This window comes from Peromyscus maniculatus, chromosome 22, assembly GCF_049852395.1.
Source record: "Peromyscus maniculatus bairdii isolate BWxNUB_F1_BW_parent chromosome 22, HU_Pman_BW_mat_3.1, whole genome shotgun sequence".
Lineage (NCBI taxonomy): Eukaryota > Metazoa > Chordata > Mammalia > Rodentia > Cricetidae > Peromyscus > Peromyscus maniculatus.
Genome location: NC_134873.1, coordinates 18812157 through 18831844, shown reverse-complemented (window position 1 = coordinate 18831844; position 19688 = coordinate 18812157). Strand labels below are relative to the sequence as shown.

General features: G+C 47.4%; 1 protein-coding gene across 11 annotated transcripts in view; it reads right to left on the bottom strand.

Moving 5' to 3' along the window:
• Window positions 1–16789, bottom strand: part of Dtnb (dystrobrevin beta) — a 212287-nt gene extending 195498 nt beyond the window's left edge. For 10 of the 11 annotated variants that reach the window (XM_076558737.1, XM_076558738.1, XM_076558742.1 and 7 more), the window contains exon 1: window positions 16651–16789. The gene's annotated coding sequence lies outside the window, so the exon portion shown is untranslated. Of the gene's footprint in view, window positions 1–16381; window positions 16503–16650 lie in introns of those variants that run through there. The other variant, XM_076558739.1, reaches the window with a different exon arrangement.
• Between the last annotated feature and the right edge of the window lie 2899 nt (window positions 16790–19688).

Below are 19688 nucleotides of genomic sequence, written 5' to 3'. Positions count from 1 at the left end.
TCGGGAGGCAGAGCCAGGAGGATCTCTTTGAGTTTGAGGCCAGCCTGGTCTACAGAGCGAGATCCAGGACAGGCTCCAAAACTACACAGAGAAACCCTGTCTCAAAAAAAAAATTAACTCAAAATGGCCTAATTTTCAAACATAAAACTATACAGCTCCCAGAAATCACAAGAGAAAGCAAAGGGGTTAGGTAAAGACTCTGGTTTTTGTTTTCTCAGACAGGACCTCACACTGTAACCTAGGCTGGCTTGAACTAGGCTAACTAGGTAGTCCAGTCTTAGCCTCCGACTGTAGTAATCCTCCTGCCTCAGAGTCCCAGGTGCTGGAACTACAGGTGTGGGCCACCACATTGAGCGGATAATGACTCTGTGTGTGGTGTATGTGTGTGTGCAGTATATGGTGTATGGAGCAAGTCTCTGTACCCATACTAGAGGCTAGAAGACATGGGGCGCTGTGCTCTATCTCACAACCTTAATCCTCTGCCACAGGGTCTTTTACTGAACCTGGAGCTAGGCTTACAAGCAGCAAGCCCCAGAAATCCTCTTGTCTCTGTTCCTTCCCACCCTCCAGTGCTGGGGTTGGAGGTGCAAACACGGCCAGGATCCCAACTCGAGTCCTGTGTCTGCACAGCCAGCTCTCTTACCGCCCCCCCCCCTTCACTAAAAATTAAGTTAGGGCCAGGTATGGTGGTGCACACCTTTCCAGCACAGAGGAGGCAGAGGCAGGTGGATCTCTGTAAGTTTGAGGGCAGTCTGGTCTGCACAGTGAGTTCCAGGCCAGCCAAGGCTATAATAGTGAGACCCCCATCTCAAGAAACAAAACAAAAATAGCAACAACAATAACAAAGGGCCTCTGGCCTCCACAGACATGTTCACATGTACCTGCACACTCACACACAAGCACATACAGAAAATTAAAACAAGGAGACAGCACCAAGTGCCTATGAAAACAGCCGAAGTGGAGAAGAGACAATCCCACGCACTAGTGAAGATGCAAAGCAACAGGTCTGGACTCTTTGAAGACAATCAGCCGGGTTCTTACATAACGAGATGGGCTAGTATCATACGAGCCTTGGTATTTAGGCAGAGGCGGTGAAAACATACATCTACAAAAAAACACAGATGTTCATAGCAGCTTTATTCATAACTGCCAAATCCTGAAAACAACCACACTGGCCTTCAGTGGGTGAAGAGATCAACTATTCAGTTCTAAAAGGAAATGAACCACGAAGTCATTAAGACATTGAAGACACTCAATCGAAAATGACGAAGGGAAAAACGCCAACTAGTAGGAAAGGTGGTGGACACTGTAATCCCAGCACTTGGCAAGTTCAAGGCCAGCCTAAATGAAACCCTGTCACAAAAACCAATCCAAAAAGGAGGAAAAACATGGTTTTAACTATACAACACCCATGAAAAGGCCAAACTCCAAAGACAGTCAAAACTGGTGGCACTTGAGTGAAGGTGGGCAATGAATCCAATGAACCCGGAGGAATATTTGTGCAGTGAAACTGTTCAGTCTGGTGACGGCTGGGACATGCCATTATACCATGTGTTTAAAGCCAAGAGCACACAACACTAAGTCAACCATAACATAAACTACCAACTTGGGAGTGAACGATGTGTCCATGCAGGCCCGCTGAGTCTAGTGAACACACCACATGGGTGGAGGGAGCTGGCGATCAGGAGGCTGTGTGTGTGTGTGTGTGTGTGTGTGTGTGTGTGTGTGTGTGTGTGTGTCAGTGTCAGGGCAGAAAGCACACAGGCAATCTACTGCCTCGAGAAACTGTAAACAGAGCTTTGACCCCCTTGCTACAAGATGACCGTCTCTCCTGCTGAAAGGCTTGTGCTGGGATTATGTCCTGGAAGATGCTTACCTTCCAGGATCTACTCCTGCCTCCAAGAGAATAAGAACAAGAGGCCAAGTCTGAAGAGATGGCGCAACAGTTATGAGCCCTCTACTCCTCCAGAGGACCCAGGCTCAAGTCCCAGCACCACATGGCATCTCACAACTGTCTGTAACTCCAGTTCCAGGAGATCCAACATCCTCACACAGACATCCATGCAGGCAAAACACCAATGCACATACAATAAAAATGAAGAAATCATTAAGAAGAAGAAGAGGAGGAGGAGGAGGAGGAGGAGGAGGAGGAGGAGGAGTCGGCCAGACTTGCTTGTCAGCTGTGCTTTGGGAAGAGCAGAGTTGAATCAGCTAACACCTGCTGGAGCTGTGGAAGGCTCTTGAGAGTGCTGAACGTGGAGGCCCAGTATATGCTGGTAAGAAAAGGTGTGTTGATTGACAGGGGGCACTGGCTCATGGATGAGGATTTAATAAAATAAAAACATCTGGAGCCAATCCTGATGAGCTGTGGGATGACTTATTTAAACCTGAAATGCAATGCTGAAATGACATCCTAGAGAAAATGGGCTGGAGATGCTAGAACCGCAAGACGGTTTTAGGGGAGGTGTCAAAAGGGTTTCCTCCTCCTCCACACCATCTACTCTTTAGTCCTTGCATCCTAGACTGGCAGCAGCTGCTCGAGGCCCCCCTCTCCCCCACACACCATCCCCAAGCTCTGGAGTCTATTTTGACTCCTTCAGGGCAGGTCTGAAACACTATAACCTACCAGCTGGAAACATTCTTACCCAATGACTGGTGGAAACAGGACAGAAGGGCCACCGCCGCCTCACCCACCCCATGATACCTGTGTCACACTGGCTCCCAGGGGTCAGTGAGAACAAGCTACAGCTACTCTCCCACTAACACCATGGATCATTAACCCCTTATTTGCTGTCTTCTTGTTCCTATCTCACTCCTCTCGTCTAACGGTTTTTCCTGGGATAACCTCCTGAACAAAATGCTTGCATTCAAATCCCTGCCTAGAATCAGCTCCTGCAGACATTAAGATACCTGTTCATTTGACCAAGGTCGCAATTCCGATTACCTCAAGTGCAAACTTGTGGGTCACAAAAGCTAAGAGTGCCGTGGATTATTTCCCCAGGCAATGCTTCATGGGCATCATTATCCGCATCTCCGCCGTCAGGCTTTCAACAGATCTACACCCAACATGGACCACCCGCCCGCCACAGCTGGCCGTAAACCCTGCTGTTGAGGCAGGACCCTGAACATCAATACTGGCATGAATGTAAGCACAGCTCTCTCCTTCCTTCCACTTGCTCTCCTGGAACTCTGTCTCTTCTCGGCCCCAGTCTAAAGATAACCATATCTCTCTACCATCCTCTTCACACACTGGCTCTCATTTCAAACCCTGCCATTTCCTTCCTCCCAGTCACTCTCACGCTCACCCCCCCCCCTTTTTTCCCATTTCTACTGCCAAAGCCTTCACCCAGATTAATGAACAAATGAAAGTCTATGACCTCCTGATCCCAGGACTCTCCACCCCCTTTTCCTGTACTTCATCCTGCAGACACACAAAGACACACGCCGCCCCCCCCCCCCCCCCCCCCCCCCCCGGCTCTGTCCACACAAACCTGCCTGCTCCTCGGAGCATCCAGCCATCCTCTCAGGCAGGAGCTTCTTCCCACAAAAATTAAAGTCATGATGCAGTCACTACAAAGTGTAAACGAAGACCAGAGCCCCAGCTGTGACACACAAGCAAAGTATCTCAAACCTAAAAGCTGAAACTCCAAGTTCCTAGACGAGGCCGTTTAATATTCTTGGCCCAAAGCCAAATCAAGGGAACAACTTTTTACACAGAACACCAAAAACAACAACTCATGAGAGAAAAAAACTTCTAAGTTGAATTTTATCAAAATGAACTATTCTGCAAAGTTATTATAAAAAAGGGGAAACAGGCAGGATGAAGAATCTTCAGGCCCGTGGCAGGGCTCTGTGAGTAAAAGCACCAGTGAGCTAAGTTTGATCCCCAGGATCCACATCCAAGCAGAGGAGAACTGACTCCCGAGGGCTGTCCTCTGTCATCTAAATGCACACCACGGCACCAGTGGCCACACTCACATCACACACAGAGATGAACAAATACTTTTCCAAAGCACATACATAAGAAAGGTCTTCCATACAAATTTTAGAAATAAAGCTTAAAACTCAGTATCCAAAAAAAAACCAGTCCAGCCGGGTGGCAGTAGTGGGATTTAAAGTAGCCTTTAATCCCAGCACTCGGGAGGCAGAGCCAGGCGGATCTCTGTGAGTTCGAGGCCAGCCTGGGCTACCAAGTGAGCTCCAGGAAAGGCGCAAAGCTACGCAGAGAAACCCTGTCTCGAAAAAACCAAAAAAAAAAAAAAAAAAAAAAAAAAAAGGGCTAAAATTGGGGCTGAAGAGATGGCTCAGGGGTTAAGAGCACTGACTGCTCTTCCAGAGGACCTGAGTTCAATTCCCAGTACCCACATGGCAGCTCACAACTGTCTGTAATTCCAGTTCTAGAGGACCCAATATCCATGGCAAAACACCAATGTACATAAAATAAAAATAAATAAATTTAAAAAAAAAGGGCTAAAATTGGAAGAAAAAACTGACAATACCAGATGTTGACAAGAATGGAGAGCAGAAGAAACACCTGCCTATTACCAGACAACGGGCAAACAGTTGCACTAGAAGGCGGCAGGCAGTTTCTTACCATCTGACCCAGATGTCACATCGTGCTGTTTATCCAACTAAACTCAAATTTTACTTCACACAAAACCTCCATCCAAATGTTCCTGTTTTGTTTTTACATAAAGTCTTGCTATGTAGCCCAGGCTAGCCTTGAGTTCACTATGTAGCTGAGGCTGGCCTTGAACACCGGCTATGCCTGTCTGTACTTCCCAAGGGCTGGGGTTACAGGCGTGTGCCACTACACCTGAGTAGTTTTAGTCTCTTGTTTCCCCCTGCCCTCCTCGTGCTGGGAATAAAGATGTGCTCCACCACAACCAGCCCCAGTCGGTGTTGTTTTGAGTTGACAAACCCTGAAAGCAACAGAGATGCCCTTCAACGGGTGGCTGTGTAGATAAAGTACAGTTCTTCCGAGAGTCATTCCTAAAGCAATGTCGTTCAGCAAAGAAAAAGAATGAAGTGCTGAGTCGGGAAACGATACAAAGGAAAAGCTTAAACACACGTGAAAAGTAGCAAAGGGAAAAACGCCAACATCAAAACACCACATTCTGCGGTACCCCACACTCATGACCTAGAGAAAGCAGGGTGTCAGAGACAGCAAACTGTCAGCACGTGACTGAGTGGGGGTGACGGGAGGGTGCGTGGATGGGGCACACAGTGAGGCTATCCTACGTGTCATGGTGAATTTTGTCTTTCATTCCTAGAGTAAAGAACTTCTAAGAATTTATCACTGAATTCATACAATGTTAGGTACTAAATTATCACAAAATTTCAATCATACTGAAAAAAATATTCAATAAAGAACCAGGTATAGTGGCCCATGCCTGTAACTCCAGCACTGGGAGGCAGAGGCAAGAGGATCAAGAGTTCAAGGACCAGCTCAGCGACACAAAGAATTTGAGGCCAGCCTGGACTACAAGAGATTGTTTCAAAAATGAATAAATACAGTCTTTCAGTTTATTTTGTTTTCAATTCTGCATGCTTAGCTTTAAAATATCACAAGGCCGGGCAGTGGTGGCGCATGCCTTTAATCCCAGCACTCAGGAGGCAGAGGCAGGCGGATCTCTGTGAGTTCAAGGCCAGCCTGGTCTACAAGAACGAGATCCAGGACAGGCACCAAAACAACACTGAGAAACCCTGTCTCAAAAAACCTAAAAAAAGCCGGGCAGTGGTGGCGCACGCCTTTAATCCCAGCACTTAGGAGGCAGAGGCAGGCAGATCTCTGTGAGTTCGAGGCCAGCCTGGTCTACAAAATGAGTTCCAAGAAAGGCACAAAGCTACACAGAGAAACCCTGTCTCAAAAAAACAAAAAACAAAAAAAAAACAAAACAAAAAAAAAAAAACTGCCAGGTATGGGGGCGCTCGTCTTTAATACCAACACTCAGGTGGCACAGGCAGGCAGATCTCTGTGAGCTTAAACCAGCCTGGTCTACAGAGGTCAATCAGAGCTACACAGTAGAGTAAGACCTTGTCTCAAAAAAATACAGATAAAAATAAAAAATTCCGCTGGGTGGTGGTGGCACACTCCTTTAATCCCAGCACTTGGGAGGCAGCAGAGGCAGGCAGATCTCTGTGAGTTCAAGGCTAGCCTGGTCTACAGAGCTAGTTCTAGGACAGCTGGGGCTACACAGAGAATCCCTGCCTCAAAAATAAATAAATAATAAATAAATTCACAAATAGTCCATAATATCATTACATCATCACAATACCACTTGAGGCATAATATACTCAACAGTGTACACAAATAGCATTTTTAATAATTAGAGGGGGTTTTGGGGTTACTTTTGGCTGACTCTCTATCAGTCGGATCATTGTTTCTGTATTTGGCATTTGACTGACAACAGGCCCATCACACAAACAGAAGCGACCTCCATGCTGCCTTTCCTCGCTCTGAGAGTATGCTTACACCGCGGCCTCACTCTTCAGTGGACCAAACGTCACCCTGCTGCTTCTCGGCAGCAATTTTGGTAAGCCAGGGATCTAGTGAGCAGGGCTCCATTCCTTCCAATCAAATAATACAATCTGAAAGCCCACTGGGCCAGGCTGAAGTGAGCTGCGGTCTATCCAAATACTATTAGCAGAGAAAACAGGAGAATCACCTACCCAGGCTGGGGGAGGGGCTGCCACCGTCAGCTCCCATCCCCTAGCACATGGCACTGGGGCCCGTCATCCATCAGACACACAGATGAAGTGTCAATGGACGGATTACATATTAATAAAACATAACTGCTTAATCTTCTTGTAGCACCCTTTCCCATGCCTGTCACTTCTCAATTCTGGAATAAGTGGGGGGGGGGGGGGCGGGGACACGGGAAGGGACATGACAGCCAGGTGTGCCTTTGCCTATAATCTCAGCACTCAGGAGGCTGAGGCAAAAGGATTTTTAATTCAAGGCCAGCCTGGAAATAAAGCAAGACTCGCCATGTCTTCAAAACAAAACAAAACAAAAAACCTTAAACTGAGAAATCCGGACTGTGCTTGAGAGGCCCTAGGAGCAATCAGGACTGTGCATGTTAGAACTAGCTGAGGACACTGAGACCTAAGATTATGAAGCAATTACTTTAGGTAGCCAATAATGTGGCTGTAAAGGCCCTTCCTCTCCATCCCGTGGTGCACACCACCCTCTCTCTGCAAAAGAGCAGGAGAAAATGAAAAAAGGAAAGAAATCACCAAGACAGCGGTGCCCTTGATGAGCCTGGGGGGGAGGGCAGCAAGAATCCTCCTGTTCTGTCCTAGGAAGACAGTGTGCTACAGAGCTGGACACTGTGTACAGGCAGAGGTTAAGTAATTGCCACAGCACACAGACTAATGCAGAGGGGGAGAATGCTTTGGAAATGTCTCCAGCACGTCTCCGTCCTGTGCTAAGTGTTAAGTGAGCCTCCCTTTCCTTTGAATTGGCTTGTTAGTTTCTTAACCTTTGTACCTCTGTCACATCAAAGCAATCAGGTACGGGGCTAGAGATCGGGCTCAGGCAGTGACGTGCTTGCCTGGAAAGCACCAAGGTCTGAGTTCATGGAACCCCGTGCTTAAAAAAAAAAAACCTAGGGGCTGGGTGGGGATAGCTCAGTGACCCCACTGGCCACACAACATGAGGACTGGGATTCCCAGCACCCACACACATGTGAAATGGCCTGGCAGCCTGCACTCATCCAAGCGCTCAGGAGGCAGAGACAGGGCTCCCCAGAGCAAGCTGACTCACTAGGTTAGATGAATCAGCAGGCTCTGGATTCAAGCGGGAGACCTGTCTGTGTAAGGCAGAGAAACACTCATGAAGACAACACACATATATGAACACACAGGCTCACACCACACACGGACACAGAAACAAAGAGGTAAGTAATGAACCAGGCTGTTTGGTGACAAACAGCTACAATCCCGGCCCTGAGGAGGCAGACGGGTGGATCTGCTGTGCTCTCTTGGCCAGCCAGACTAGCCAGATGTGACAGCCTGCCAGTCAGAGAGGCTAACTCAGAAACCAAGGTGAATGGTACCCGAGGAACAACGCCTGAGGTCATCCTCTGGCCGCCACATGCACCAGCACACACAAGCAAAGCAGAGGCGTGCGCGCGCGCGCGCGCGCGCACACACACACACACACACACACACACACACACACGCACACACACGCACACACACACACAGCACTGGGATATGGAAAACCGATGTGCAAATGCACAGTCTCCTGAAGAAATCTGTCAAGATTCCCTGACTGTTCACGTGATATACAGGTGGGTCTAAGCTCAGACTGTTACTACTACAATCAAAACTACCATTAATAAAACAACAACACACTTAGAAAGCAGAAGCAGATGGATCTCTGTGGGTTCGAGGCCAGCCTGGTCTACAGAGCAAGTTCCAGGAGAGCCAGGGCTGTTACACAGAAAAACCCTGTCCCAAAAAAAAAAAAAAAAAAAAAATAGAGAGAGAGAGAGAGAGAGAGAGAGAGAGAGAGAGAGAGAGAGAGAATAGATTAAATAAATAAATAACCTAACTCCCTTGCTCATTTCGGAGAAAATTCTCAGATCTCCTTCCTCTAATTTTTTTCTCTTTCAGATTAAAAAGTGTGCCAGGGAAAATAAATTTAAAACCCTCGATATCTTCTTGGAACAAATCTGAGAGTGTTCTCTGGGTTCCAATAAAAAAACATTCAGTAACATACTCTACATCTTCCCAGAGCTCTGAGCAGCCGAACTTAACCTCAGCGGCGCGATGCTGACTAGCAAACAAATCGTGTGAACTGTTCAGCACAATGCTTGGCACGACCTAAGTGCCTAATAAACGTCAGCTCTTGGGCACTCGGACAACAGTGCAGCTCAGTCGCAAAGGTATTCGGTCCAAACCTGGGTATCACAGCATTTCAGTCCTCTCTTAATTTAGGGTCAGTGTTAGTAATACACACAAAGATCCAGGGGCTGGAGATGCAGCTCATTTGGAGTGCTTGACCAACATGCAAGAAATGCTTACGGGGTTTGCTAGACCTGAGTTCCAACATCAACTCTGCATAAACCATGCTTAGTGGTTCAAATCAGTATTCCCAGAACTCAGGAGATAGAGGCAGAAGGATCAGAAGTTCAAGGTCATCCCCATCTACAGAGTGAGATTGAGACCACACAGCTGTCTCTAAAAATTGCCAGGTATAGGGGCACACGCCTTTGATCCCAGCACTCAGGAGGCAGAAGCAGGTGGATCTCTGTGAGTTTGAGGCCAGCCTGGTGGTCTACAGAGTGAGTTCCAGGACAGCCAGGGCTATACAAAGAAATCTTGTCTTAAAAAAACAAACATATATATTATATATATATATACATTTATATATCCAAACATATATAATTATTTAATATATATAAATATATACATAAACCAAATATATATAAATAATTTAACATAACTGGGCAGAGTGCCACATGCCTGCAATGTCAGCACTTGGGTAGCTGAGGCAGGAGAACTGACATGAATTGAAGCCAGCCTGACTTAAACAGTGAGTTCTAGACCAGCCAGTAATCACAAACTGAGACTCTGCTCAGAAACTTGTTTAAAACAAAGGAAAAATTAAATTGTAGACATGTCTTTCAATTAACTACAATACAAAGCGGTCCATCCCAATTCTTTTAAAGTTTTTTTAATTTTTCTTTGTATGTATATGGCTGTTTTGCACATATATGTCTGTGCACCATGCACTTGCCCTGGGTCCACAGGGGCCAGAAGAGGGTACTGGATCCCTGAGACTGGGGTTACAGATGGTGGTGAGCTACCATGCCGTGTTGGGAATCAAACTCGGGTCCTCTAGACGAGCTGCCAGTGCTCTTAACCACTGAGCCATCTCTCCAGCCCCAGCAGTCCACCCTATTTCTACCATACTACAGAGAAAGAAAGAAAAAAGATAACTTCAACAAATGCCAAAAACAAGCCATTGATAAATTCAACACTCAAAAAAACAAGAATAGAAAGAACATCCTTAAATGGACAAGAAACATCAACCAAAAGCCTTCAGAAAACATTACAGATACTAGCAAAACACTAAGTATCCATTTAGCAAAGAAAAAAAAATTTTTAGTGCCCATTGTCAACTCTGGTACATGAAGGGACAAGAATAAGGAGAAGCCAGTGGTATGATCTTAAGATCAATTCAGACCTCTATTCAACATCAGAGACACCTCACTGAAACCCCTTCAAATCGAAGGGGAAATGTAATAGAAATCAAAAGACAAAGCTTAAAAACAAGAAAAGCTTCCATTGGGATCAGAAACACAACAAGAGACATTAATTATGAGCAGGATGAAGCCATAGACTTACGGGATTCTGAGTCCAGAACCTGCACCTCCTGCAGGGGAACAGGATTCCAAAGGAGGGTGGAGAATATGAGGCATTTAAACCAGACTCACTGCTGAAGGCCGGGGATAAGACTAGAGCTGAAAAGAAACTTAAAATGCCACTGTCAGTCTCTGCGGAGAATGCAGATTACGTAATGCTACGCGTTTGGAAAAGTGGGAAGGTGCAAACAGACTCGTGACCAGGAATGGAACCAGGATATGTATGTATGAGCAGATCTAAATCAACTACCTCCGAGGGCAGGACCCTTGACCCCCAAGTCATATCTGATTCTAGACTGGGACCCCTGCAGGCCAGCTGAACACCTGAAATCCCACATACAACATACAAAAGAGTGAGCACAGAAAAAGGAAAGAAAAAGACATGTAAGCCAGGTGGTGCTGGTGGTGCTGGTGGTGGTGCACACCTTTAGTCCCAGCACTTGAGGCAGAGGCAGGCAGATCTCTGTGAGTTCAAGGCCAGCCTGGTCTACATAGTGGGTTCCAGTACAGCCAGGGCTATACAAAGAAATCCTGTCTTGAAAAACCAAAAAGAGAAGAAAAAGAAGATGAAGAAGAAGATTCAAAGTAGAATGAATCCATAAATCAAAACTTCAAATCAGGCGGGCAGTGGTGGCGCATGCCTTTAATCCCAGCACTCGGGAGGCAGAAGCAGGCAGATCTCTGTGAGTTCGAGGCCAGCCTAGGCTACAGAGCGAGATCCAGGACAGGCACCAAAACTACACAGAGAAACCCTGTCTTGAAAAAACAAAAAAACAAAAACCTTCAAATTACACAAAGCGAAACCATGCTAAAAGCGAGCCATCAACAGCAGTAACTGAATATTAATTCATCCCAGATAGTGAGTTCACAGACAGCATGACAAGACTGACTTCTGTAGTGGAATATTATTTTAAGAATTGTTACACTTGCTTATGCTGTGGATCATTTGTTTAATGATACAAAGATGTGTTGCATTATTTTATGTTGCATTTATTTAACTCTGTGAAGTTGTGCTACTTTGCCTGTCTAAATAAAACACCTGACTGGTCTAATAAAGATCTGAACGGCCAGTAGCAAGGCAGGAGAAAGGATAGGTGGGGCTGGCAGGCAGAGAGAATATAGAGGAGGAGAAATCTGGGAGGAAAAGATCAAAGAACAGGATAAGGAGGAGGACCCTAGGGGCCAGCCACCCGGTTACACAACAAGCCACAGAGTAAGAAGTAAAAAGAGGTATACAGAAGTAGAGAAAGGAAAAAGCACAGAGGCAAAAGGTAGATGGGATAATTTAAAAGCTGGCAAGAAACAAGCCAAGCTAAGGCTAGGAATTTATAAGTAATAATAAGATTCTGTGTGATTTATTTGGGAGCTGAGTGGCAAGCCCCAATGAGCAAATGAGTGAAAAACAACCAACTACAAATATGATTATACATACTGGGACACTTGGACATAAACATTAAAAAATATTACCATTGCTAAATGATCACTTTGGAAGCCAGCTCAGCAGTCTCCTATAAAGCCAAACATATATTTGATCTGGAATATCTGATCTAGTATTGCACTCCTAATTTATCCAAGTATGTCTAAAAAAAACTTAAGTCGGGCTGGAGAGATCGCTCAGAGGTTAAGAGCACTGGCTGCTCTTCCAGAGGTCCTGAGTTCAATTCCCAGCAACCACATGGTGGCTCACAACCATCTGTAATGAGATCTGGTGCCCTCTTCTGTTGTACAGGCATACATGCAGGCAGAACGCTGTATATATAAATAAATAAACATTAAAAAAAAAAAAAACTTGTGTCTACAAAAAAAATCTGCACACAGAAGATTATAAGTTTTATTCAGAATTACCAAAAACTTTTGCTAGATGAATAAATTTTAAAAAATGGTATCTCTGGGGCTGGAGAGATGGCTCAGAGGTTAAGAGCACTGACTGCTCTTCCAGAGGTCCTGAGGTCAATTCCCAGCAACCACATGGTGGCTCACAACCATCTGTAATGAGATCTGGTGCCCTCTTCTGGCCTGCAGGGATACATGCTGTATACATAATAAATAAATCTTTAAAAAAAAATAGTATTTCTATTGAATGGAATATTATTTGTTGCTAAAAGGAAATAAGCCATCAGTCCATAAACAGATATATAAGAACCATAAATACATATTGCTAAGTAAAAGAAACCAGGAAATATAATTCATAGCCTGAGAGACAGAAAATATTTTCAATTTTTTGTTCTTTACTACACTTATCTGTGTGTATGTGAGGGTACCCACCCACATGCTGTATTAGGTGGCGGTCAGAGGACAACCCACAGGGGTCAGTTCTTTTCCTCCACCAAGTGGGCTCCAGGAATTGAACTCAGGTCATCAGGACTAGTGACAGGTGCCTTCACCAGCTGAGTCACAGCACCAGCTTGAGAAATGTTTCTGAAAACACACACAAACACACACACACACACACACACACACACACACACACACCTGGAGACACTTAGGAGAAATTTTTCATATACTTATGGCATTATGACACTAAATACTCTGTGTGTGTGTGTGTGTGTGTGTGTGTGTATGTGTGTGTGTGTGTGTGTGTTTTGAGACAGAGTTTCTCTGTGTAGTCCTGGCTGTCCTGGAACTCTGTAGACCAGGCTGGCTTCAAACTCAGAGATCCTCCTTCCTCTTCTCTTAAAGGTATGCACCACCACTGTCTGGGGGAGTGTGTGAGTGTGTGTGTGTGTGTGTGTGTGTGTGTGTGTGTGTGTGTGTGTGTGTGTTAAAGAAAAGCCTTAGACTGGAAGGTGTATTTCCTTTCCATTCACTGAACAATTACCATTAACAAAAAGAGGCTTAAATATACTAAATACAGTATACTACATACTACTAAGAAATCACACAGTAAAGACAACTTCGGGTAAATCTCTGTGTTCCAACATGAAAAAAAATCTCAAAAATTATCCATCAGGGGAAAAAAAAGAACCCAAAGAGCTATCTGGACAGTATGCTATAGTAAAATGCAGACAGAGAGCTGGAGATGAGTCCGTGAATAAAGTACTTGCCACAACACAAGCATAAGGATTGGAGTTCAAATCTCTAGACTCAACACAGAAACCATGCAGGTGTGGCAGCCGCCTGTAAATACACCAGCACTCTGGAGACAGATAGGGAATCACCAGAGCAAACTGGCTAGCTACACTAGCCAAATTGGCCAGCTCCAGGCTCAGCAGGAGGCTGAATGTAATAAGTAAGAGAGCAACTGAGAATATCCAGTGTCAACTTTGGGCTTTCACAGGCAATGTACACACATGTGCATGTATACCCACAGAGACACTCATATATACTACATACACATGCAAAAAAAAAGTACAATGCATAGGAAAAGGCTTGGGAAGGAAACAACAAACTAGTAACTTAGGAAGTAGGAAAAGGAGTAGGTATGTCAAGGGGGTGTTTTTATTCTGAGTATTTTATAACCAAGGATGCATTCTCAGCCACTCGAACCACTGCAACTCCAGGAGTAGCCAGGCACAGAGACTCCAGTGCAAACGACAGCCCTAACACTGGACAGCAAACAACCAGCGCAACTAGAAACCACAGCTCTAACGCTGGCCTTGTGTAATTTGAAATAAGTAAAATGGGGCAGGGGGCTGTCCTCAAGACAGCATGAGTTCACCTGCTGGGGATACAAATGTATATATCTTGATTGGGATAGGTTACAAAGTAAACATGGTTTCCCTTTTTGTTGTTGGTGGTGGTGGTATCTTTTTTCTTGAAGGGTGGCTTTTGTTACTTTGTTTGCTTTTATTTTCCGTTGAAACAGTGTCTCCTTATGCAACCCTTGAGCTCACAGAGGGCTGGGATTTAAAGGCATGTGCCATCACACCAGGCAACGGGTATGGTTTTTCAAAGCATCCAACTCAACAGGTAAAGCCTGCCCATTTTATCATATGTAAACTATACATCAGGAAGGCATAATAGTGCACACCTGTAACCCCAGCACACTTGGGCAGGAGGACAGCCACAAGTTCAAAGTTAGTCAGGGCTACATAGAGAGAGCCTATCTTTTTTTTTTTTTTTTGCTTTTCAAGACAAGGTTTCTCTGTGTGTGAAGCCTTTGGTGCCTGTCCTGGATCTTGCTCTGTAGACCAGGCTGGCCTGGAATTCACAGAGCTCCACCTGCCTCTACCTCCAGAGTGCTGGGATTAGTGGCATGGGCATGGGCCACCACCACCTGCCAGGAGACCCTATCTTAAAAAGAAAACAACAACAAAAAAGTTTGTTTTAACCAGGCAAAGTGATTCACATGGGAGACTAACAGGAGGAAAGCCATGTGTTCAAGGTCAGCCTATCAGCTTGGCTACAGTAAGTATGATGAATACCAGGCCAGCTGGGTACAACATGACATTGTTTCAAAAAAAAATGGGGTGGGGGGAGATGACATATTGATTTTGAAATAAATGTAAATTAAATATCTAAAAATATTAGAAAAACCTGAAACAAGGCTCCCAAAATTGCAGAGCCACATAGGCACCCCAAAACAAAACTTACTAGACACTTAAGGTTGCACTCTGAAGTGTAGATACTAACTAAAATAAAATAAATTGATGCACTTCAAGGTCTACTATATATGCAATGCCAACTTGGATTAATATTACTCTTTTTTTTTTTTTTAGCATGAGGAAACTAAGGCTCAGGTATGTTAACATCGAAGACGTGAAATAAATGCTAAATGGAAATCCTACGAACTCTAATATTTCAACCATAAGTGGAAATTCTGTCTCCTGGGCAAAACTCATTGAACATAAAGACCACTCCCCCGCCCCTGCCAGCACCACCTTGAATACACACACCCCCTGCAGAGGCAGTTCCACTTATGTCTGATAAAAATCCTCAGAGAACTCACAAAAGGTCAAGTTTTAATTTGGCAAGCAAAGTAACCCAACAAGCACTGCGAGCCAGGGGAAGGAAACAGCAACCTGGGGCCGGAGAGTCCAACCATGGCGGAGGACAGATCTCAGCCCTTACAGAACTCACCTCAGAGCCAAGACCCACGAGGCAGAAGAGAAATTATAAAAGTGCTCTCTAGGCAAAAGCACCGTCCATCCTTCTCAAAAAAGAAAGGCGACGAGAGAAGGACCACCAGAACCGGATCTCAAGCGACCACCCAAAGAACAAGCACCTGGTGCCCAACATGTAAGATCCACGTGGATGTAGCCGAGTGGCCACAAACCACCAAAGTCTGCCACCCAGGCCACTGTTTTAACCTGCCCAGCGCCTAAAACCCTGGGTTACCAAAGTTGGCAAAAAGAGAATCTGAGGACCAAAAGAAGTCCACCGACCATCCCTAACTCTAGAGACCGACACTACTCCCTATAAAATGTACCAAACCCCTGCTTCCTCCATTCACGCACACAGTGGGCATCCACTGCAAAGACTATTGGGATCCAGGCCACATGCACGGAGCTTAATTCTCCTTGGGAAGGCAAGATTCGTTTTCAAATTTCCCTTTCCCTCTCTTTTAAGATCCTTCCAACCTCTTCCCAATAGCTCCCAACCAGCTACCCTCACTTTCTCCACAAACCAAGCAACTTACGCCTCCAATTTCCCAGGGCTGGGGGAAAAGACTTAAAGAGACCCGAAGTGCACAGAAGAAGAGACGTGAGATTGAGCGCTTTCCATTTTATATGCATACTTTCACAGCCCAACTGTCAGCACTTCAACAGCAAATGATGGCTGGGAGTGACTAAGTCGTGACCCCGGTGCTGACCGCGGTTGTCTCCTGCTCCGGAGCTAATCAATAAACGCTTGCAGAGAATGCTGGAAAGTCTCCCTGGTTCCCCAAGGCCTGGCACGGGCATTGAACCGTAAGCAGTCGTCAGCTGCATCCTCCCTCTTCCCGGGACACTGTGCCCATCACAGGGTGACCTGGGTGGACAGGTTCGTCTGCCGGGAGACATCGGGGGGTGGGAGGGTGATCTGGAATGAAGTCCCTTCCCTCTGCCAGGGCCTGCCTGCCTCACCTGCCCTCTGCCAGGACCTGCCGCCTTCGCCCCCTTCAGCACCTAACGCCGAGCCTCCTCCTGGGCGAGCCGGGCTCGGGCTGCATCAGCAGGCGCGCGCAGCCCGGCTCTGCGCCCCGCCGCCGTGCGCGCGGGTGGCCCCGGGACCCCTCTCCCCGCCTCCCCAGCCCGGCGCGCTGTCTCCCAAGGGTCGCAGCTCCACGGCCGCGCGCGCCCCGCCACCCCGCAGGCTCCCCCGCTCGCTCCTCCAGCCCCGGCGGACTCCCCACCTGGCTCACTTCCCGGCCGGAGCGGAGTGGAGGGAGGGGGGGCGTCGCGCGTGCGGCTCTCCGGCGGGCCGCAGCCTCCTCCGGCCCGGCCCCCTCGACTCGGGCGGCCGAAGCAGCGGCAGCGGCGGAGGCGACGGCGCCCGCTCAGGCCCCGGAGCCGCCCCCGCGGTGAACGTTCCCGGCGCCGCCGGCTCGCGCCGCTTCCCCGCCCGGCACGCGCAGCGAGCCCGCCCCCGGCGGCGAGGGCGCGAGGGCGCGAGGGCGAGGGCGGGCGAGCGAGCGCGCGCGGAGGGCGGGCGGGCGGGCGGGCAAGCGGCCGGGTGGGCGGGGCGGAGGGGCGGGGCTTCCGCCGCGAGAGGGGGAGGGGAGGCGGCCCGGTGCCCTCCCGCGGGTTCGCGCGCCCCCTCCGGGCCTCTGCGGGGCGCCGGGCGCGGAGGCGGAGGCGCGCTTGCACGCCACAGGTAGCTGCTCTGCCCCGCGGCTGGATGCCGCGCCGACGTGACTGCACCGTAAGGAATGCAAAAGGAACACCCGGTGAATGATTCACCCCGGCGCCTCGAGCGCGGGGTCCTGCCCCGAGTGACTTTCCACGTTGACTCAGCAGGCTCGCTTGAGCACTGACTCCGTGCATGGTGCGCCGCCGTGGGCACGCTCGGGGTCACGGTCCCTGGTCCCCAAGAGCGCGGAACTTAAGGGGAAGAGCAGCCTTGCGAACGACCGAGCCCAGTCACCTGCGCAAAGGCAAGCCACAGCCACAGCCGGATGCTGGGAGAGGATGAGGAGGAACAGATTACTTCCGCTTAGTTGCGCAGTGGTTGCTGAAAGGGGGAACATTGAGACATTAAACAGCTTGGGCAAAGGAGCAGGAACGGCAAAGCTTTACCAGCCAGCTCATATTACCACTTTTTAAAAGGATTTATTTGTTTTTCTGTTATGTGTATGAGTGTTTGGCCTACAAGTATGTGTGCACCACTTGTGTCTCCAAAACGGCCAGACGAGTGTGTTGGATCCCCTAGAACTGTGAGCTGCCATGTGCGTGCTGAGAAATAGACCCAGGTCCTCTGCTAACATCCAAGTGATCTTAGCTGCTGAGCTCTCTCTCTCCAGACCCCCATGTTACCTATTTGTTTTGTTTGTTGTTTGTGTGGTTTTTTTTCAAAATAAGGTTTCTCTGTGTAGCCCTACCTGTCCTGGAACTCTCTCTGTGTAGACGAGGCTGGCCTCGAGCACAGAGAGATCCACCTGCGTCTCTCTCCCGGGGGCTGGGATTAGAAGCCGGCGACATCACTCCCGGCCTCATGGTACCATTTTTTTTTTTTACAGAATCCTTTCCAAACTCTTTAGGAACAGCCAAGGCTTCTTTTAATGGCTCAAACTGTCAATTTTTTTTTTTTCTCAAAATCATTTAAGACAACAGTATGGTCCGTTCGCCTATTGGTGCGTGTGCGTGTGTGAAGGGAAGGAACTCCCGGCCTGTGAGCTTTTGAGGATGCTTTTTGAGCGTGCTGACACCTTATGGAAAGGCAGATCGTGCCACCTGCTGCGATCAGACTGGCAGCCTGCCTCCAGAACACCCTCTTCCTCCTCTTCTCACTCTATTTTTAACCTCCTATGGTGAGGCGGGGCTGGTAAGACTTTAAGTAAATGGCGCGGTGGGGGTGGGGGGAGAGATACATCACTTTTCACTCGCGAACGCTGTGACTATTTTGCATGTTGGAGGAGACTCACTTGTTGCTGGGTGATGAATGCTTTAACTATGTTAAAATACTCAGACTAGCCAGGTGGTGGTGGCTCAGGCCAACACTCGGGAGGCAGAGGCAGGTGGATCTCTGTGAGTTGGAGGCCAGCCTGGTCTACAGAGTGAGTTCCAGGACATTCAGGACTGTTACACGGAGAAACCCTGTCTCGAAAAATCCAAACAAACAGAATACTCAGACTACAGATAAGATACATTTAATTAGAGGCAGGCGGACCTCTGTGAGTTCGAGGCCAGCCTGGTCTACAGAGTGAGTTCCAGGAAAGGTGCAAAGCTACACAGAGAAACCCTGTCTCGAAAACAACAACAAAAACCACTTAGTTTCTTCTCTTCCATCTATTGAGCTCCTGCTGTGGGGAGGGCACTGCAAGGGTGAAAACACTGGCTTTTGCATGAAAACGGTAGAGTGTGTGTCTTGAAGCTGTGGAAGCCCAGCATGATGTCTGAAACACCTGTATGCCTAGCACTGGGGAGGCTGAGGCAGGAGCATCACCTCAGGAGGCTGAGGCAGGAGGATCACACCTTGATCCTGATTTCAAGTTTAAGCTTCTCTATTGCACACGTCTCCAGAAACACACTAATTTACACTTTCCTATCTCTTGAGAGTCATCGCCTCACATCCTCACAAAATTTCCCAAACATATTTATTTCCCTCTCGTATTTCAAGATTACTGATGTCTCTTACCTACTTGTCTTTTCCCTGCATTATTTATAGTGGTCAACCGTTTCTTGTCCTAAGAAGGAAAATTCTGCTCCAGCTACTGCTCCTTCCGTATTCTCTTTCATAAATGTCTTACAAGCCCTCCCCACGCTACAGCAGCCTGTCCACCCAGGGCTGGGACTCTGCCGCATTAATGACTGATTTCGTCTCAAATACCACCATCCACGTCTGAGTCCTCAGACTGCTAGAACCTTTGGTAGCACTTGATAGCACAAGTATTATACTCTTTTAAATCCCCTTAGCTTTGTGACATGCCTGCACTCGAAAGCCTATTGTTCACCCATCTGACTCAGTTCACCCCCACTTCGCACATGCGCACATGCCTTCACACATATTCTCTCTAAGCCATTATATCTTCATTTTCTCCCTCATCAACGGCTCCTAAATGAATTCTAATTTATAAAAGTACAAAGGCCTGGCAGTGGTGGTGCACGCCTTTGATCCCAGCACTCAGGAAGCAGAGGCAGGTGGATCTCTGTGAGTTCAAGGCTAGCCTGGTCTACAGAGTGAGTTCCAGGACAGCCAGAGCTGTTACACAGAGAAACCCTGTCTTGAAAAATA